The sequence below is a fragment of the Panthera tigris genome, chromosome B1 (genome assembly GCF_018350195.1).
Source record: "Panthera tigris isolate Pti1 chromosome B1, P.tigris_Pti1_mat1.1, whole genome shotgun sequence".
NCBI lineage: Eukaryota > Metazoa > Chordata > Mammalia > Carnivora > Felidae > Panthera > Panthera tigris.
Window position 1 is genome coordinate 6,310,817 of NC_056663.1, and position 22,458 is coordinate 6,333,274.

The window sequence follows — 22,458 nt, forward strand, 5'->3', positions numbered from 1 at the left end:
ATTCTTGTGAGTACCGGAAGCTGCCGATGAGTGAAACACGCACAGTCCCGTGTCCCTAGAGAAAATGCTTTCTCTGTGCCACGCAGCCAGGCTGGTGCATACGTGTTCGTGCCTTCCTGCCACCTCTCTGCCTCCACCTCCCCCCCACCCCCCCCACATCCACTCTACCCTCAGACCATTAGTCCAGGCTAATTACGCTCATTCTGGTCCTCTTACCAGTAATTAGTTTGGGAATATGACTCACTTCTGCCCAATGAGATGCGAAGGGAAGTCTTACTGGGAGGTTTCTGGAAAAAAAAAAGTGTTTTCTCACTCGAGATAGCCCTGGGAAGAAATGCTTCCCTGCTCCTCAGACCTTTGTTATGGCTGGATGTATCTCCTGGAACTGCTGCGGCCTCGGGATGAAGCCAAAGACGGAACCAAAGAGAGGAAGCAGGGGGAGGCCTGCAGATCTTACGGCTTGTTTCCACTGACATCAGAGAGATGTGTGAACAGGGGACAAGCTGTCTCATTTGTTATGCTCCTAGGATCAGCTAGATCATTCGCACAGAGAAATGCATAGCTGCACACGTTTGTCCAAAAAGGCTAGGTTTCACTGTAAATGTGGGTGGTTTCCCCAAGCAGGTTTTTCTTGTCTTCTCTGGAGGAACGATCATCCTCTCTACCTCGTAAGATATTTATTACTGCTCCTTTTGTCAAGTCTGTTCAAGTCTTTTGTACTCATTTTTAAAGTTAGTCCTTTCCAAATATTATTAGGGATATAAATTAATGGATATTATTATCCCAGGATACTTTAGTCGCTAAAAAAAAAAAAAAAGAAAAAGAAGAAGAAATAAAAACAGCATTATTGAGAAGGAAAGGGGTTAAATTAGAAGTGTGACAGATAAAACCACAACTCATAATCAATGAGGCATTCTTATGGACTTTGTTAAAAAAATAAAATATGAGGCATTTCACATAGATTTTGGCATGTGCTTTTGTGGCTTTTGGACATGAGTTAAGATTTAGTTAATGTATCAGTGATGAGTCTATGTAGGGAAATAATATAATATACAATGGCTGTCAAACCACAGCAGTTTGGTCTGGAGCTGCGCTTCGATTCTGGTCTTCATTAAGAGTGATTTTCCAATTTTTGAAAACTTTTCTTTTTTTTTGGAGTTAAGTGGTTTTATTTTTCTGGATAAACGTCTTCCTCTTTTTATTTTTTAAGTAAATCCACTGGCCATGATCTATTTATGCTCATTTGAAAAAAGGCACTGACATCTTTCCCAGCATCGATCAGGTTGTGGCTTTTTTTTTTCTTTTGTTTTTGTTTTTTGTTTTTGTTTTGTTTTTTTACTGTGTCATTCCAGTTTTTTTGAGTGAGGATTTAACACATTGCAGCAAAATTCCTAGGACACTAGGAATCAGAGACAGCTGAGGAGGGCGGCAGTCTGCCATGCGACCCCTGTGGGTCAAGGACAGAGGCGTGTGCCTTTGATTCGAAATAACAGCACCAGCGTGGAAATCCCATGGATTTCCCTGTTCCCCCAAATCTACCCCATTTGTTTCCTAAGGGCGAGGTTTAGTGAGCTTTGGGTTATATTCGGAGAAGTTGGTGGAAGGAGCTTCTGGCCCTCCCTGGAACTTAAGTATGTTGAGCAAGCTTCTCTCAAAGGTCACACCAAAGAATTCAGGCCCCGAAGCCCATCTTTGTGTCCCCAGCGACTATCTCGGTTCTGCACGTGGCAGACTGTGACTAGGACCAGCCCTCCCCTCCCCTGCCCTCCCTCATGCCCTATAGGTCCCCTCCCCCCACCACATACTGTGTGGACTCATAGATGCGTATGTTACTTGCCAGTTTGTAATACGTTGCTGTCACCTGTTTTGGGAGGAGGATGCAGAGATTGTCCCAGATTTAGCCCGTGCAAGCACTCCTTCAAGCTGCCCTTCTGACACGCTCTGTTCTTCTTTGAACAATTCGTCTTCTGTAGAAGGCGAAGGTGTTCTCCGCTCATAATTATTTTGTTGGCCCCAGCCCCGTTTCTCCTCGGAACGCCATTCCGTGGAGTGGAGAACCGACTGTGTAAACACAAGGTCTGGCATTCAGCAGCTCTTCTGCTCGCGCCACTGTAACGGAACACCATAGACTGGGCGGCTTGTACACAGCAGACATTTATTTCTCACGGTTCTGGGGGCTGGAAGCCCAAGATCAAGGTCCAGCAGACTCCGTGTCTGCTGAGGGCCCACTTCCTGGTTTGTAGACAGCTGTCTTCTGTGTCCTCACATGGCCCAAGGGGCAAGGGAGCTCTCTGGGGACTCTTGTATGGGCACCGATCCCACTCATGAGGGTTCCAGCCTCATGACCTAGTCACCTCCCACCTCCAGATGCCATCACATTGGTGGATGGGGGACACAAACATACAGAGTTTGGGGACACAAGCATTGAATCGGAAACAGTGTCCTCATCGCTGTTAGAGCCTCCCTGCCTCCAGTTCTCCACATTCAGAGCCAGGCAATGTGTGTATGTCTAGAGTCAAAGGGGATTATAGTTTTAGAAACTAAGATTGCCGGATAAAGCATCCTAATAAGTGAGGTAATACATGTGTGTTATTTTTTTTTTTTTTAACACATTAAGGGTATTGATGAATCAAGAACTTGGTTGTACATTTTCTCTATGCTTGTTTTTTTACTATAAGAATTAGTCTTTTCCAGTATGTAAGTATTCACAATTGATACTGACACTTTATTGATCACTATCCTTGTATCATTTGAGAACGTTTAGAAAGGTATTCTATTTTTTAGAAGTGTCAAGTCCCTGTAATCCTCCTGATGGAAAACAAATTTCACATAAGGAAAAAAGATACAAGGGAACATAAGTAAGCTATGAAAAGATTAATATAAGAAAATTAAATATTTTTGTCCCATTTTTCTGGGACAAAATTTTCTGGGAACCCAGCTTTAGAATATAGAGTTTATCATCAGATTAAAAAGGAGATAATAGCAGTATGAAGTGAAGTATACATCTAGGGAGCTGCGTATTACAAAACCAAAAACAAAACAAAAGAACTTTCACCTCTTGGATTCAGAGTGAGTCTTTCTTAAATTTTTTTTTTTTTTCAACGTTTTTTATTTATTTTTGGGACAGAGAGAGACAGAGCATGAACGGGGGAGGGGCAGAGAGAGAGGGAGACACAGAATCGGAAACAGGCTCCAGGCTCCGAGCCATCAGCCCAGAGCCTGACGCGGGGCTCGAACTCACGGACCGCGAGATCGTGACCTGGCTGAAGTCGGACGCTCAACCGACTGCGCCACCCAGGCGCCCCAAGAGTGAGTCTTTCTGAAGACACTTTAATGATGCATTTGCCAGGGAGCTAGAGGATAGAATATTCTCAGGAAGTGATTGGAAGACATTTTCCAGAATTTATCTCTTGTCATATTTGATTTGCTCTTTTTTATTCCGTCTGTATTCACAGTTTATATAAACATATGATTCCGGTGGCACCCATGTGTCTAGGTGGCCTTATATTACTGACTCGTGAACATAATCAGTAATCCCGGCAAATGTGCTGATTATTTCATTTCACTTCCTTCTTAGGAAAAGTACTGTTACTGTCACTTATGAAATGGTACCTAAACCCAAAACATTTCAAGGAATGTTTTATTTAGTTTTCATTTTTATTTAATTAATTAATTTTTTAAGGAATGTTTTATTTTTAAAGTGTTTCTCTTTTGTCTCTAATAAAACAAGTACCTTTGTTTGATTTGACCTCCCCTTGATGTTACTAAAATAAAACCAATCAGACTATTTCCCAAATACTTATGTTTTCTTCCACCACTCACTACTTTAGAACTTCCAGAAAATGCTTTTGTTGAAATTGAGTGCAGCGTTTTATATTTGTGATTTGTTTCTCACTGTTTATTAGATTATGTCATAGGTTTACCTTTCAGTGTTTGCTTTGACTGCTCTTTGGTGCTGTATAGCTGTTCTTGGATAAGTGCTTTTCCTTTTTGAGGTACAGAGCCCTACATTTTCTTTCTTACTGAGCAGCAGTGTTAAAGGTATCACAGAGTAGTTCTTTCTTTTTCTGTAATAGACATTCTATAAGAGATACCCTGAAATCCTTCAGTGTGGGAGCAGGTGTGATTTGCAGAAGAGTGAGAACATTTCATTTTATATTATTATATTGCAAATAATATAAGATTTCAGCTTTTCTTGAGGCTGTCCATATGATTTTATCGTACTTCTTTCATTTCTGAGATCTTCATACTTATAACTAAAATGTTAAGATCTATGCTGTATGCTCACGTTTATTCTCATGTCTGATGAACACAGTTAAACCCATGACCTCCATTCTCTCTCATTGGGCTGGGTTTTTGCAGTGGCTTATTATTATATCTTTTGACCTTATGTCCAGTCTTTTCATAATTCTTCCCAAAATGTATCCTCTTTGCTGTCTTAGGGAAGCCTTTCTGATGTTGATCTCATAAGTGACATCTTGTTGAATCCATACAAACTACTCAGAGATTCCCCATGGAGCCCCTTGATTTCATGAATATTTCTTTGCCTATTTGTTCATCCTGTCTAGGGTATCAGGATATCTGTCTGACCTTATCTGCCAAACCCCTTCGCTTGAGAAATTGTTCTGGCTTATTTATTATTTAAAGGCTAAATGGGTATTTAGTATCTTAGAGTATTCTTTCTTAGGAATTGGACGATTCTGCTTTCATTAAATAATGACTCAAGGATTTCCTCATCTTTTTATCACTTTTTATTAAAAACTGACCAAAGAGGGTAAACTTGACATTTGACATTAGAATTTCAGTAGACCTAATGAGACTACTGCTTGAGTAATCACAAACTTTATCAAAACTCTGTTCCTGAGAGTTTTGTTTTTTTTTTTTAATTTTTTTTCCCAACGTTTTTTATTTATTTTTGGGACAGAGAGAGACAGAGCATGAACGGGGGAGGGGCAGAGAGAGAGGGAGACCCAGAATCGGAAACAGGCTCCAGGCTCCGAGCCATCATCCCAGAGCCTGACGCGGGGCTCGAACTCACGGACCACGAGATCGTGACCTGGCTGAAGTCGGACGCTTAACCGACTGCGCCACCCAGGCGCCCCTGTTCCTGAGAGTTTAAACAACATGTGCAGAAGAGATAAAAGACAACATGTGCTGGGCAGTTAAGGAGATGATTTATTTCAGAGCCTGGTGATGTGGAGACCATTCCTTGGGAAGGAACGCTCAGAGCAAAGCAGAAAGCCTGGGTTTGATGGGCAGGTAAGGGTGTCCTTAGGGAGTCTTTGGGAAACGAGCAAGAATGAGGTAGTCTTTCCTGAGTCATGAAGGGAAAAATGTGGTGATGGGTCTTTTCTTGGATTATTGGGGATCAAAGTGGTCCTTGGGGGTCAGCCTTTCCTTCAAACACTGGGAGGGACCTTACCAACCTGCACTGTTGTCCGGCAGTACAGAGCTTGGCTTCTATGTTGTCACTGCTACCTCTTGTTCAAAGCGGATACCATTCCTCCCTGAACAAGTCAGAGGCAATCATAGCCTTGGAGGCAGACTGGCATCTAGGAAATAGTCTCCGGAGGACTCTTGCTGGTGATGCTTCCATCTGTTGAGAGGTGATGGCAAAGGTCTGTTGTCTTATGGTCCTGGAGATCAGGCATCTTAAAATAAGGATTCCAGAAGTGAAAAGGAATGATATAAATTGGTATAGAAGGTGATAGTATAGTTAAGAGTCAGGAGCTGAGCCCTGAGGGGAACCAGCCCAGTGGGTCCCTGACTTTGGTGGAGGAGCACCTTTCAGCTTTGCCACATGGCAGATTGTCTTGAGGGTGTTGAGCCCTTTGCCCACAGGTGTGGTTACCTGTCATCCAAAGGCATGTGTAGCCTGAGCATTGTGCCCCACCTCCCTGTGGCCTGTCCAGAGACGATCCTGCTCATGTGTGGTCACACAGGCTTCGGTGCTCGGGCCCTCTTCAAACCTGGGCAAAAGGGACAGCTTCGAGGTCACTGGGGTCCAGACAGAGATTGGGACGGTCAGGTGCCAGTTCTTGGTGAGGCCAAATCAGGTGGGGGAAAAATTGGGAACATTAGTTTGAGAGGTTGTAGCCAGACCGTGAAGGAAATTTGGTTAACGATTGACAATTTGGGCAAAGCAACAGGAATGGGGCCAATATGCAGGTAGGGATGGAAACTGGTTTTTCCATAGGGGAAAAGGAAGTCAAGTGAATCTCTACCAAAAAAAAAAAAAAAAAAAAAAATGGAGTTTTCACATCCGTCAGTTCCCTGCAGTGTACAAAGAGGTGCAAAATAACTCAGACAGTGAACATGGCTAGGATCTGATATCCTGGAATGGTGTAGTGTAAACAATGCATAGTTTCCCACAGAGACAGAGACACAATTTTTTTCCCATAGTCCCTCCTCTAATAATCAAAGAGAGATTATTTATGATCACAGAATAAGACTGGTCTCATTAGATTTATTTACATAGGTGTAGGAAGAATAGTTTGCGGGAAGTTTTCATAAGGGATCTTAGATTGCACATTTAAAAAGCCTCTTGGGGCTAAGAAGCCAAGAGCTTGCGCTCAGATTTCACCTTAAGTGTCTATACATTTGGGTAAATTCTTTTCTCCTGAGGTCCCAGCATATCCTCTAGTTCCTGGGCCTGCTACAAAGTGATCGTTCTTGCTGATAAGTAAGTCAGGAACCCCGGAAGCCAGGGACAGGCTGGTTTTCCCAAGAGGACTTTGGCAAGCATTGGTGCCATCAAGTCCACCCTAGTTCCTTAAAAGTGTCTGCTCATTACTGATTCACTGAACAGTATACTCAAATGTGGTCTTCCAGTCGAGGCCATGGTTGCATCTACAGTTTTTTTCAGTTCTGTCCTGGTAACAAGGAAGACAGATCCTTTTTGAACCTAGGCAAATAATTATACTGCTCTGAAAGTAAGAACACTAAATAATATTGAGTTCCCAAATTCTCGAGGGGTCAGGCAGGGAGACTCAGATACCGTTTCTAAATGGATCCTTTCTTGTTGTAAAAGCTTCGTTGACCGAACTGTTGTAAGATACAGTGTAAGAAGAGCTGGGACTTCCTTGTATTCAGAGAATAGAACAGTAAAATACTCCAAATAAAAGCCACAACCCCTCTTCAGTAGTTCATTTAGGCCTATGGAATTCATTCTCACTTTGCTTGGTCTTGGGTTAGTAGTCTCATGAAGCCATCTGCTTCTCCACTAGAATTCTGGAAATCCTGACTCAATCCCCTGGCAGGGTGTCAGCGTTGTTTAAAAGACGCGATCAGAAGACTGTGCCCAAACTATTTGGCATATTCCTTTTCCATGGCCTGTAAGAGGGTCTTTCTTTTGAAGACAAATCTCTGGCCTCTAGGTGATTGCAAGTGCTGATCAGGAAGCATCAGACTGAAATAATGTGTAGGTGACAAAGATTCTAAATGGCTGTGGCTAACTTATTACTGGTAACTCTCAAAAGTAAAAGGTCTGACGAGAGTGGAATAACGCAGCTGATTGGGAACATTGTTGTATGCAAGATGAAGGCCACCAGAAACAGGACGGTCAACATCTGTAGGCATAATGGCTAGCCCTGCCTTCAGAGAACAGTGGACATTATGTGTGATTATAAAAATGGAAGAACATAATCTTTACAGAAAAAAAACAACCTTTCAGGTATAACAAAATAATCTGAAGATACACCATGGATATCCTAATTATGTAAATGGAGTAGACCAAGAATATGTCAGGATGGTCAAGTAAAAGAGATTTGCTGGGTCCAGAGTCGGACCTAAAAATCTGTGTGTTTATAACGCTTTACTCACACAAATGGAACCCGAGGAAGACTGAGTGTCGATTCTGATTTGACAAGTCTATTGACAACTCATCAATAGTAACGTATCACATTGACTTAATGATTTCTAGCACATCTTCATGTGGTGGAAGAAAAAAATCTTTGTGATTTTCCAGGTGTATCTGGGAAATCTCAGACAGCTTTTGGATTTGATTTTGAGGAAGGCAAAATAACAAAAGCTGTCAGGAAATTTTGAGCACTTGATTAAGGTAGGACCGTAGGTTACTTAGAAACAATACTTGATTACTTACTTAATTGATCAAAGTGACAAGAAAAGATTTTACGAGTAAACACAGAAATCATGTAACTTTAAAATGCCTCACCTTTTTCTTAAATGACTTGATTTCTTAAATACACAAGGAAGCAATAAAGTCAACATAAACCATAGAAGGTGATTTTGGTAAAACACAGAATTTTTGTTATGTAAACAAGTTACACAGAAAAATGAATGAATGAATGAATAACACTTTACATTTTATTTTATTTTTAAATGTTTATGTATGTATTTTGTGAGAGACAGAGAATGTGCATGCAAGTGGACGGGGGTGGGGGGAGGGGAGAGGGAGAAGGAGAGAGAGAGAGAGAGAGAGAGAGAGAGAGAGAGAGAGAGAATCCCAGGCAGGCTCTGCCCTGTCAGCCCAGAGCCCAACGTGGGGCTCGAGCTCTAGAAGTATGTACACAGTTGTATTTCTTTTTTTTTTTTTTTTTAATTTTTTTTTTAACGTTTATTTATTTTTGAGACAGAGAGAGACACAGCATGAACGGGGGAGGGGCAGAGAGAGAGGGAGACACAGAATCGGAAGCAGGCTCCAGGCTCTGAGCCATCAGCCCAGAGCCCGACGCGGGGCTCGAACCCGCGGACCGCGAGATCGTGACCTGAGCTGAAGTCGGACGCTCAACCGACTGAGCCACCCAGGCGCCCCAACACAGTTGTATTTCTTTAAAAGTATTGCTACTTAGTATAAACCACATATTAATTTTAACTTCTAACTAAAATAACTACTTTTTTTTTAAGACATTTATTTATTTACTTAGGGAGGGAGTGAAGAGTGCACGTGTGCGAATAAAGTGGGGGCAGGCAGAGGGAGTTGGGGGGAGAGAATTCCAAGCAGGATCCATGCTTAGCATAGAACCCAACACGGGTTCCATCTCACAGTTGTGAGATCATGACCTGAGCCGAAATCAATAGTTAGACGCTTAACCAACAGCCACCCAGGTGCCCCAAAAAGTGACTAACTTATAAAATTAGTTACTAAAGTTATTTACTAAAGTAACCACTGGGAAAACTGGGGATGGGTAAATGTACAGCATCATACACCAGCATTTTTATGTATTTCATTGTCTCTGTAGCATATAAAAATAAGAATCAAAAGCATATAACCTTAAAATTATGCTTAGTTGTTAGAATTTCTGTATTCCTTTCTTACTGAGCAATGATTAATGAATATCCATTAATTAACTCAGTTTAGCATCAGATGAAGGTTTTAAGTTACCTAAATGTCTTGGATATTATCTTAAAGATTTAATAATGGTAAAACACAGTCACTGTTAAAGTAAAACTTGTCAAAATAATGATTCATTTTGGTTAAATACAAATTTACATTTTTCATAATCTTAAACATCATGTAGAAAATAATGCTTACTCGATCACTAAGTCTGCATAAGATTAGGAGGACATGCACAAGAAGAATAAAAATGTACTATTTTACTATACTTCTGTCTGGTAACTCAGAGAAGAGATAGCTGTTTTTAATAAAGCAAAAATATTCAGCTAGCATTGTTTGCCAGAGATTTACCAATATATGTGAACTTGAATTCTTAAAACATTTGGATTTCTAGGAGAATAATTTTTATTTTAATTGTTGAAAATACTGGGAGTTCAATTTCCTTAATTTCTGGAGATTTTAGGAATATTCAATTGACAAGTCCTTCTTCCTAAGCCAGTCACAATATAGCTTCCTTAAGAAATTTTATAATCTCATTTGGTAACACCATCTCATGATGCTTATGTCAAATGTGTGATAATGGCCTTTCTGAATGACATGTATATATGCATGGAGACTCAGGGCATTTAGTTTCAGTTATAGAATTCACTTGTGAAGTGTTGGACTCTTGATTTCGGTTCAGGTCATGATCTCATGATCTCATGGTTTGTGAGTTTGAGCCCCGAGTTGGGCTCTGCATTGATAGCAGGGAGCCTGCTTGGGATTCGCCCTCTCCCTCTCCCTCTCCGCCCTTCCCTTGCATATGCTCTCTCTCTTTCTTTCCAAATAAATAAATAAAATTTTAAAATAAATAAGGAAAGCTAGCACTAGAAATCAAGTAAATACTCAGAATCAAAATCAAGTTCTCACTGTGGTATCAAAAGTCTGGAACACGGAATCAGGCACTGGACTCACTGTTGGGTGCATAGATCACTATCAGGAATGGTGCACAGGGGAAGAAGCAGGAACAATCCCATCTGAGCCAGACACCAAAACTGTGAAAAACAAAATGCACAAGACAATTAAAATCTTTGTATTGAGGGACACTCAGTCGGCTAAGCATCCGACTCTTGATTTTGGCTCAGGTCATGATCTCACAGTTCATGGGATAGAGCCCCATGTTGGGTTCTGTGCTGACAGTGGGGAATCTGCTTGGGATTCTCTCTCTCCCTCTTTCTTTGCCCCTCTCCCATGTGCATGTGTCCATTCTCTCTCTCTCTCAAAATAAATAAATAAACATTTAGAAAGATATTTGTATTCAGACTGTTGTTGTAGGGGCTATCTTCATTAATGACAGTGTCACAAAGAAGAGGAAGGGGCCCAGGGTTTTACACGTGCAGGTGAACTGGGGAGCCATTAGCAAGTCTTATGGTCATCATAATGAGGATGGCAAGGTTCTTATTTGAGTCTCTGAGGAAGAGTTGTGGTGCATCCTCGTTAAAAAACAAAATTCAGCTGAGTAATATTGAAGATCTGATGGGCTTTCCTGAATCCAGCAGCATCTGGCAAGAAGATGGGAGCCACCAAGGAGTTGAACAAAATGGAAAGTTTTTATAAGAAGGATTGTAGGGCAAAGAAGTTACTGGCAAAACAAAAGAAACAATTGCTTCAGGCAAGATCACCTTCTGCAGATAACCTTCTCCCTTCCAGATATGGAGAAGGCTCACTGGCAGATTACCTCACCCATGCTGGTCAGAAAATTCCTGACAGATGGTTAACACTGCATTTCTGGGGGAGGTTGAAACTGCTGTTAGGTTGAGTATTATTAGTGTGGTTTGGTGATTTGGCCTGACTCAAGTGATGCCATTTTGGGCCTGTGGTCTTCTTTTTAACAGCCCCGTCTTGTAGCATGAGAGAGAAGGGTGGTCCTTTGTGTTATGCTTTTTTCATAACACAAAAGGGTGGGAAGATTTTTTAACCTGTGCTCTGTGTTCTGGGGCACAGGGCACAGGTGAAGTTCAACTTTGTCCTGGGGAATCGACTTGTCATAGAATAGGGATGCATCTTACAGGACGGGTAAATGCAGGTCTCAGTTGTAAAGAATCGTTAGATAATTTTTCAACACTGAATGTGGTTGGTTCTAATAAACGTTAGCTGGTCTTTTCCAATGAAGGTAAACAAAGGCTTACTGATTCTCATTAGATTTGTACACCGAGAATATCACCTTCCATAGAGACTTGATGGTGGGGGAGGGGGGTGGGGCAGGTTGGTGGAGCATCGGGTTACCATCATGGAAGAGAATATGGTGGCCGGACTTTCTCCCTGCTTTGATTACCATCGGCGCAACGAGGCACGTAGCCGAGGTTACATCAATAAATGGTTGGAGAAATGGTTTGTATTCTCACGGAATGACATACTGTGAAGGTTATAACTTACAGAACTGCTAGCATTAATAGTTACTTTTGACAGAATTATTAACCATGTGGCAACCTTGTGAGTACTTCATTATCTCATGTCTTAGACAAGACCCATGAGGTAAGGGCAGGCCAGGCGCCCTGTCAGGGATGGAGACAGCAGCAAATGAGCTGCAGGAAGAGGTCCTGAATTACAGCTGATTCTATTTCTTGTACTTCACATACTCTTTTTGCATAATTGATTCTTAAAAAACATTCTATGGATTTTCCAGTAGTAGCCTTCTAAGAAGTTGAAAAATACCTGGCTTTCATATATCTGGATGCTTATTCAGCTCCACAGAACAAGAAAGACCTTATAAAGTACCTTGATTTGAGTTGTTCTCCTGCTGGTTCTTGTGTGCCTTGCCAGTTAGATATGGACCAGAATAGTATTTTAAAAATTTTATTACGGACACTTTTAAAGCATGGTATTATTTTGAGAGAGAGGGATTGAGTGCATGCACAGGCATGCAAGTGGTGGGGGGGGTAGGGAGAGAGCAAGAAGAGAATCCTAAGCAGGCTTCACTCTGTCAGTGCAGAGCTGGATGCAGGGGTCAATCTCACGAACCGAACCGTGAGATCAAGACCTGAGCTGAAACCAAGAGTTGGCAAGCTTAACCAAATGAGCCACCCAGGCACCCCTGATCTCAACCAGTATTTACACGGGGGCAGCAAGAGTGTTTGTTGGCCTTCTGGGGGATGCTTTCTAAAATCTAGAACCACGATGGGGTGCCTGGATGGCTCAGTTGGTTAAGTGTCCGACTTCGGCCTAGGTCATGATCTTGCAATTTGTGAGTTTGAGCCCCACGTCGGGCTTTGTGCTGACAGCTTGGAGCCTGGAGCCTACTTCAGATTCTGTGTCTCGCTCTCTCTCTGCTCCTCCCCTGTTCATGCTCTGTCTCTCTCTGTCTCTCAAAAATAAATAAATGTTAAAAAAAAATTTTTAAAAATCTAGAACTACGTTATATTGAACAAATAAAATCAACTTCTGTCTGAACATTTTCATAAGTGATTTCAGATTGATCTTTGTTTCCCTCTGTTATTTGCTACCCCAAGGTTAAATACCAAGACAACTCTCCACCAAATTTTGTCCACAGTACCCATAAATTTAGGTGGATTTCTCTTCTTGATGTCCTTGATGTATCCTAAGGGCCTTGCTCTTTCAGGAAGAGACCTTCCACAGCATCTGTGAGGCTGGGACTCTAAGCCAATTCCAGGACAGTTTGCCCAGGAGGTCTTTGTGGGCATTGACTCCCTGCGTAAAGCCAGTCTTAGCTCCTTCACAGAGGCTAGCCAGACCTGACAGAGCATCGTTGTCAAATATGACATTGTAGGCAAGGCCCGGTTTCATAACCAGGTTTTCCACTTATATTCTGGTAAGATGGAAAACATATTCTAAAACTGTATTGCCATGGAAAGCAAAGGGACTTAGTAGAAGGTTCCAAATTTTGAGGCAATCTTTGAAAATCAGGCATTATTTTATTACAGTTTGCAAAAGCATTGCCTACTGTATTCTTCTGAATTACAGATAGCTTAAGAAGGAAGGGAAGGCACTTCTTTATTCATAAAACAGAACATTAAAGCAATATCAACAATATTCTAAGTCACCAAGCATACAAAGTTTCTCTCATCCACTCATTTAGTCCTAGGTAGTTAGTTCTGTTCTGTGGGACCTTGAGTTTGCCTCTTAAAAGCTGTCTACTGTTGACCACACAGAGGTCTGGGAATCCTGACTAGCCTGATAGTCTGGTCTGAGAGCTAACTAAGCAACATCGTGATGTCATGAGAAGCCCGTTTATTCTGTGAAGCATCAGTAGTTGAATTACTTGGTATCTTCTTTTTCCATAGGGTTCTGAGAAGTTCTGTGTTGGGGTCTCAAGTTCTGCCACTAACTTATTACAGAGCCATTCAGTGAGCATCAGGGGAAAACAAAACTATGTGTAGGCTTAAAATTGCTGATGTTGAGTTATTGCTCATAATTTTCAAATGTGAAGAGTCTGATGTGATGTAAGAGTAATGTTACTGACAGGAAAATCTGGTTGTTTTATGGCAAGTGAAACAAAATAATAAAATGATTACCAAAAAATTAAGCAAAATTTATTTAAGGAAAGCGACTAAACCAATTTTCAAAGAAGTCAGTAAGTATTATCTTTGCTGTAAAAAATATTAAAAAGGGCATTTATTTGTGAAAGTGATGCAGGCAGGCCCGGTCGAAGGACCCAGAGGGGGTCCCACAGGACCAGCCAGGAGGGTCCCCGCTGCACACAGGATAGAAATCAAACACCAGCCAGCAGAAGGTGAGAGCAGACTTTATGGACCGTAGAGAGAGAGTGCAGATACAGACACAGTGTCTGGGAGACTCAGAAAAGGAATGGGGAGGAGATCTCGTCCTTGCTTGAAGTCTGGGATTTCTGTTGAGGATGCTGGTCTGGGGTGCGTGTCCTCTCAGACATCCAGGAACTGGTTAGAACAAAGTGTAGTATAATGTTCCTGAGACACAGTAAATACACTAAGAACATGCCAGAATTATCAAGAGATTTAGTAAGCCTGAATTACGTCCCGGACATCTATATTTTTATTTAGAGAATATATCATAGATAAGTCTGCATCCCCAATTGAAAGCCATTGGTCTACAAGATGCTAGATTTAAGTTACAGAAACAAGACCCTCACCAAATTAGCAATTTTTTTTAATGTTTTTATTTATTTTTGAGACAGAGAGCATGAGCAGGGGAGGGGCAGAGAGAGAGGGAGACACAGAATCTGAAACAGGCTCCAGGCTTTGAGCTGTCAGCACAGAGCCCGACGCGGGGCCCAAACTCACAGACTGTGAGATCATGACCTGAGCTGAAATCGGACACTTAACTGACTGAGCCACCCAGGCGCCCCCAAATTAGCAATTTAATAACAAATTACAACACTGTACAATTGTCTGATAGCAGCATAGTAGAGACTAGAATACCCCGAATAGAAGAAAACTCAACACGGGCAACCATCTGGCCAGTGTTTTCCCTGAAGGTAAAAACATTATGGACAATAAGGCCAATAACTAGTATCAAGGATTTTCTCCAAAGCCTATGATTTCTGAAATATTTTTATGTGTAGCATTGTACCTATTAAATATTCACCTAGACAGGCTGAGTGGCCCTTCTGATTTCACATGGATCGTTAAAACAGTGACACAATAAACCTGATTACCCCCCAGTTCTCTTATAAGAAAAAAACATATTTTCTTGATTTCCAGGGATTCTTTGATAAATCTCAAGGATAGTTTTATGTGCAAATGATATCCTTAAAGTTTTATTTTTATATATTTAAGATCCAAGGCAAAAATCAAAAAAGTTACCGGATGAGGTTCACACAAATGTTTAAGATAGGATCATGAGTGCTCGAGAACCAATACCAGATAAGTTATTTAATCTAAGTGATAAGAAAACACTTAAAAATAAGCATAGGCTGTAACCTAAGTGAGCAAACGTTATTTTATTAATCACTGGCATCAAACAGTCAACATGAAAGGGAGACAGTTACTCTGTTACAACACACTCTTTGCTCTCTAATTAGGCAGATTATGTGGAAAATTAAGACTGAATATTCACATTGCATAGGCAAAGGGGTAATCAGTAACCAAAAAACAGCCTGTCGACATCAGGCATGATTGACTAAAATTGTAACACATTTTGGGCTTTCCTTCAGGCCCAAGTATTATAAACTAAAGCAAGTTAAGTGAACTTTCCAAGTTTCGTTCTTCAATATGCCTTTTCTTATCCTGTGGCAGACTGACACATTAAGCACAGAGTTGTGTTCATGTGGTCACAGCAATTTAATAGTAACACTGAGATGCTATTTCTGTTAACAGGCAATGCGTTCTTGCTATCTTTAAGTACATCAATAAATATTGTTAAAGCTTTTCAGTTTCAATTTCTATGAGGTTAAATATCGATAGCCATAATCCACATAAACAAAGGCTCTTTGGGTTCCTCAGTAAACCCCAGCAGTATAAAGTATATAAACTATATAATAGTATAAAGGAGTCCAGAGACCATAAAACTTGAAAACCACTGCTTTAAGAGATATAAAATTACTTCTTTTTTTTTTTTTTTGAAAAACAGACATATGCACGATTGTATTCCTTTGTCAGTATTACTCTTAGTGTAAACTTAACCATTCATATTAATTATATTTTTTAGCCAAAGTAACCAAATTCTATTTCATAGAAAACTGGGGAGAATAACTGAGAAATGTCCATCTCACCCAGGCATGTTAGCAGACCAGCAAGGCATCGATTACACCGTCCTACCACTGTGTCTCCTTTACACCCTTTTAAAGTTGCAAAAATGAACAAGTTCATTGGCACGACCCAAAGACAGAGCTTCTGTATAACATAAAAAAATAAGCAAAGATACATAAAAAATTAGAACTACATATAGTAATCAGTATTTCAGTATTCTCTTATAAATTACTGAGTTCTCCAACAATTTTTAAATTTATATCTGCCCAAGGTTTATGTTAACCTAATATTAAAAGATAAACTGAAGCACCTTAAAATTTTTAAGAGGTTATTTGAGCAAAATTTGATTTGAATCAGGCACTGCCAAACTGTAGGTGGTTAGGGGTTCTCCCCTGCCATAAGCTAGGGAAAATACTTACAGAGAAGAGGTGGAATCAAAGCAAGAAAATTATTCCATTGGCTGTAGGTTAAGCGGTTGTCTTATATGGGAAAACTTAGTTGGCTCTTCCGGATTGGTTGTTCTTAGGTTTTGATTTCTTAGCCTTAAGGCATTTATAGGCTCCCATTCTGGTTTGCTTATGTAGGTTACTAAAGCTTTAAAGCCACCTTAGTCTAATGGCCTCCTTGTTTAATTAATTTAACACTAAAGATCCTGGAAATTATCTTCATGCTGACATATTACTAAACACGATTAGTATTGATGTAAAAAGCTTGTTAGAATAATGATTTGTCACAAATTTAGTTTTTATAATCTTAAGCATTATATAGGAGTAATCTTATTTTATCTGACCAATAAACCTAAGTCTAGGAAAAATAAACCCAAGTAGAATAAAATGTATGTTTATATTATACTTAACATGGATGATTCAGATAAGACATAACTGTTTTCATTAAGTGAAACTTATTAAACTAATATTAATTTCCAAACATATTAACTGTGTGAATTTGAATTCTTAAAATATTTGAGTTAGTTATAATTTCAGCCACTGGTCAAGAATAAAGACAGAAATACTAAAACCTGTCTAGATTTCAAAGAGCTATTCTCCTTCCTTGTGGGAATGAAAGTCTTCATTGATTTTTAGCTCCAAAATGGGCAAATAAGCAAAGACTAATAAACCCAGTGCTCTATGGTCTCTTACCAAAAAAGAATACATCTCTATAATCCATTCATTAATTTATGTAGAACACTAAGTAGTCAGACCATAAAACGAAATTCCTAAGCATTGCTTCCACCAATGGAGAATAATACATCCCTTAATGAAACAAAACAAAACAAAAGCTAGTAGAGAGGAAAATTGAAATTAGAGAAACAGAGAGTCAGCAAAGTTCTGTTGCCACTTGGCATTCAGCTTTGGAAGCCAATAATAAATGTTCCTGGACTAAAAGCTTCCTGTGGAGTATTCTCCGGTGATGAAGATTAGCTACTTCTGTCAGATGAATCTATTGGGCATCTTGGTGGAAAACCTGCATAACTGTTAAAAGATATCTTCTTAAAGGTACATCATAACTTTCTCACTCACAGAAAATGAATATGTGTTAAAGATTTTATTTAACTCATTAGTTAATGATGAGACAGGAAAGTTGTTTTATCCTCTTTGGAGGAGAATCCACAGAACGGACGTGCTAATGGACCATAAGGAGTGCTGACGTGGCTTTGTTAACAGATCCAAAGTGGCTTTGTCAGGAGTGGGAGAGGGAAGTCAATTGAGCATCCACTGGAGGGACTTTGCATTTCTACAGATAAGAATATTTGCATCACTATCAATTTTATACAACTAATAGAGTTGTAAAATAGCTCAAAGACCATGAAAGGCATAAGCCCCATAGAAACAAATAACCCTGAAGGGTGTGTGTGCTGAACAACTCATAGGTAGGTGTCCCCTAAAGATACCCGGTAATCTTTTGTTCCATTTTAAAGTATTTCACAGGGTTTTTCCTCCAGCCTTGATTCTGCAACTAACTCTTTTTACTTTATCATATATTTCTCCACCCATTAACCATCTTATTTTGTATTCATCTTTAAAGAAGTTGCAGATACCAATCCATATTGTTATTTAAGGAGCTTCCTTAAAAGCTTTCCTTAAATCAAGGGAATTATATTGGATATATTTCCTAATACCTAATTTATAGGAACAGATAAGTAAATATGCTTAATGATAACATTGCTGCATTTCAGGCCAGAACCATTTGTCACACCAACCTGAACATGTGCTGTCTGTCATGGCACTTGTGATCATTGTACCCGAGGGAGAGCTTGTCTCTTGTAGGTTCTGTGGCTGGACTGTGTAAATGAACCTTTCATCCTCTAGATTCCATATCACATATCTACAAGTCAGTTTTTTGTGGGGTTTTTTTGTTTGTTTTTGTTGGGTTTTTTTTTTTTTGTTTTTTTTTTTGTTTTTGTTTTTTTTTGCCTTCTGTGTATTTTTTTTCTCTGCACTTAGACTTTTATTCTGGGGTTTGAGTTTCTTTATATACAACTGTTTTTCTCCCTTGGCTGAGGATGAAAGGTACTGTCAGGCTTATGGGTGACTTAACTGTCCAACCTTCCTTCACTCAGACTTAATAGGGGTCATGTCCATGATTTTCCCTTTTTGAGTGGTATTAATAGAATAGATTAATAGATTATATTCATATATTCATGTGTATGAAGTATGTGTGTACTTACTTCCCATTTTATATTCATCTATTTATAATAAATAGTAAACTAGTATTATTTTGAGTGCTTACTCTCCACTAGTCACTGTTCAAGTTACTGGGGGATTTTAGCTGGGAGATGATTTAAGTAGCTTTCACGGTAATCCATGTGAGATGATGGAATATTTCAAGTGGGGTAGATGTATCCATGTTCTGATACATGTGCACGGTTGAGTTGATGGGATGAATCAATGGATTGGATGTGGGGTGTGAGAAAATAATGATGAATGAGCGATGATAAAAATGTTCTTAACTTGAGCAGGAGTAGAAATGGCATTAAACCAACGAAGCTATAGAAGAAGTGGGCTTGGGAGAGAAGATCGGTAATTTAATTGTTTTCTTCTATTGTGAGAGAAAATATATAATCTATATAATATAAAATTTGCCTTTTTAACCTGTTTAAGTGTACAGTTCAGTGACTGTGTTCAGTGTTGTGCAGTCAACATCACTGTCTATTTCCAAAACATTTTCTTCACTTCAGAATAAAACTCTGAACTCATGAAGCAATAACTTCCCATTCCCTCCCACCCCCCTGCCTCTGGTAGCCTCTATTCTACTTTGTGTCTCGACTAAGTTACCTATTCTAGATATTTTATATAAGTAGAATCATACAATATTTGTCTTTTATGTCTGACTTTTTTTCAATTAGTGTAATGTTTTCAAGAGTCATGATATAGTATGTATCAGAACTTCAGTACTTTTTATGGCTGAATAATAATTTGCACCGCGTGTAACACCAAATTAACTTTATCCATTCATCGATTGTTGAGCACATAGGCTATACCCACCTTTTGGCTGTTGTGAATAATGTTATATTGACAATTCTCACACAGGCATCTGAGTCCATGTTTTCAATTCTTTTTGGTATATACCTAGGAGTAAATTTGTTGATTGTATGGTAATTCTGTGTTTAACTTTTTGGAGAACCACCGAACTGTTTTCCACAATAGTGGCATCACTTTTTGTCAGCTTTAGTTATTTTTCATGTTTTTTTTTTTTTTTAATTGTAGCCAACCTAGTTAGGCAGGAAGGGGTATCTCACTGAGGGGTATCTCATTTTGTTTTGGATTTCCCTAATTAGTGATGTGGAACATCTTTCCATGTGCTCATTGTCCATTTGCTTTTCTTCTTTAGAAGAAATGTCTATTCACGTTATTTGCCCATTTTTAAAATGAGTTGTTTGTCCTTTTATTTGCTGAGTTGTAGGAGTTCTTTATATATTCTGGATATTAAACCCTTGTCAGATACAGGATTGGCAGATTTTTTTTCTCCTACCTGTGAGTTATATTTTCATTCTCTTAATAGTGTTTTTTGATGCATAAAAGTTTTAAATTTTGATGAAGTCCAATTTATTTTTTTCATTTTGCCTGTGATTTTGGTGCCGTATTTAAGGAACTATTGCCAAATCCAGTGTCATGAAGATTTCCCTTGTTTTCTTCTAAGAGTTTTGTTTTGTTTTTTTTTTTATAGCTTTAGCTCTTAAATTTAGGTTTTTGATCCATTTTGAGTTAATTTTTGTATGTGGTATAAGGTAAAGGTCCAGAGGCGCCTGGGTGGCTCAGTTGGTTAAGCGTCCGGACTTCAGCTCAGGTCATGATAACATGGTGTGTGGATTCGAGCCCCGCATTGGGTGCTGACAGCTTAGAGCTTAGAGCCTGCTTCAGATTCTGTGTCTCCCTCTCTCTCTCTCCTCCCTACCCCACTCATGTTATGTATCACTCCTTTTTAAAAAATAAATAAACATTAAAAAAATTTTTAAAAAAATAAGGTGAAGGTCCAACATCATTCTTTTGTATGTGGCCATCTAGTTCTCTCAGCACCGTTTGTTGAAGAGACTGTTCTTTACATATGAATGGTCTTGCCACCTTTGTCAAAAATCACTTGACCTTAATGGTACCTGGTTGAGCATCCGACTTCAGCTCTGGTCATGATCTCATGGTTCATGGGTTCAGACCCCGTGTCAGGCTCTGTGCTGACAGCTCAGAGCCTGGAGCCTGCTTTGAAGTCTGTGTCTCCCTCTCTCTCTCTCTCTCTCTGCCCCTTCCCTGCTTGCATTCTGTCTCTCTCTCTCTCTCTCTCTCTCTCTCCTAAAAATAAACAAACATTAAAAAAAATTTTTTTAAATCGTTTGACCTTAGATGTTTAAGTTATTTCTGGACTATCAGTTCTGTATCCATATATTCTCATGTCAATACCATACAGTTTTGATTACTGTAGTTTTGTAGTAAGTTTTGAAATTGTGAAGTGTTGGGCTTCTAGCTTTGCGTTTCTTTTTCCAGATTTTTTGGGCTATTTGGATTTTCTTGGAGTTCCATATAGACTTTGGGATGTTTTTCCATTTTTACAAAGTGTTAAGTCTACTTTAGATAGTCTTGTCATCTTATAATATTAGTCTTCCTGTGCAGGAACACAGGATGTCTTTCTGTGTATTTAGGTCTTTTGAAATTTCTTTCATCAATGTTTTTTTTAAATTTTCACTGTGCATTTTTTTTTGTGTCTCTTTTATTAACTTTATTCCCAAGTATTTTATTCTTTTGGATGCTATTATCAATGAAATTGTTTCTTAATTTCCTTTTCTTAGTGCTCATTTTCCATATATAAAAATACAACTGATTTTTGCACACTGATTTTTTTATAGTACATCTTTGCTGGATTCATTTATGAGTTCTCACAGTTTTTCTGGGTTCTTTAGAGCTGTCCTCATATAAGATTATCTCATTTATGAATAGAAATAGCTTTATTTCTTTTCCGATTTGGATGTCTTTTATTTTATTTCATTTTTGTTGCCTAATTGCCTGGCTGGAACGATACCTTAATTTTGGACATGTTAAATCTGAGATCCTTGTTAGACCTCCAGATGAACTTCCTTCCCATGTAGGCGGTAGAATATTTGAGTCTGGGCATCAGGGAATAGTTCTGTGCTAGAGATACGGTATTGGGAACCGCCAGCATGCAGCTAGTATGTAAAACCCTGAGGCTGTACGAAAGATCGCCTGGAGAATGAGTGCAGGTAAAGAAGGGCAAAGCCATGGGGAGGAAGCCTCGCATTGTAGAAGTCAGGAGGATTTCCTTTTCCCTTCCCCTTCGTTCCTTGGGATACTTCCCCCCACAGATGACAGTCTCCTGGCATCGCTTGGATGGTTCTACAGAAGAAAGTAGATCCCGTGGAAGGGGCGCTTCTTGGATTTTATTTGGTGCTGGTCACATCACTACGCCTGCGTAGTTTTCATTCAAGGATAACACTGAAGATCGTGATTAGGTTTCAGCCAGAATCTCCCTTGGTGATCAGAGACACCCACAGAGAGGCTTCTGAGTCTCCAGACTCAGCCCACAAAGTTGTGCTACAGTGGTTCCCTTTGTATCCCAAACAGATGAGAGTTACAATAGACTATTCTGCAAGGGTAACTGAAAAGAGATTGCAGTCATCTCTGAGTTAGCACGTCTGCCACATCTCTGAGTTCTCCATCGAGTATCTTTGTGATCCGGGTTATCTCTTCATTCTCCTTCCTCCACCTTCCCCAGATATACCCATACAGTACAGGCCCCTTTGACTCCATGGTGTGTGTCCACATGGGGTCCTCTGAATGCCTCTTGTTCTTTCTCCTCGTTTATTCGCCTGGTCCCTTAAGACACAGTACGTGTACAATGGTTAGTTCATGGTTACAATACATAGTTGGTTGCGTTTGAAATACATCAGTTACAAAAATGTATAAATAATGTGAGTTCATTTTTGTTTTTTTTGAAAAATTATATGTACACACCCTCCTACGGAAAGAACATTTGGCAGAATATATACCCAATTAT

At 39.6% G+C, this 22,458-nt stretch overlaps 1 protein-coding gene across 2 annotated transcripts in view; it reads left to right on the top strand.

Moving 5' to 3' along the window:
• Positions 1 to 22,458, top strand: part of MCPH1 (microcephalin 1) — a 268,842-nt gene that overhangs the window by 77,101 nt on the left and 169,283 nt on the right. The gene's annotated exons all lie outside the window — the stretch shown is intronic.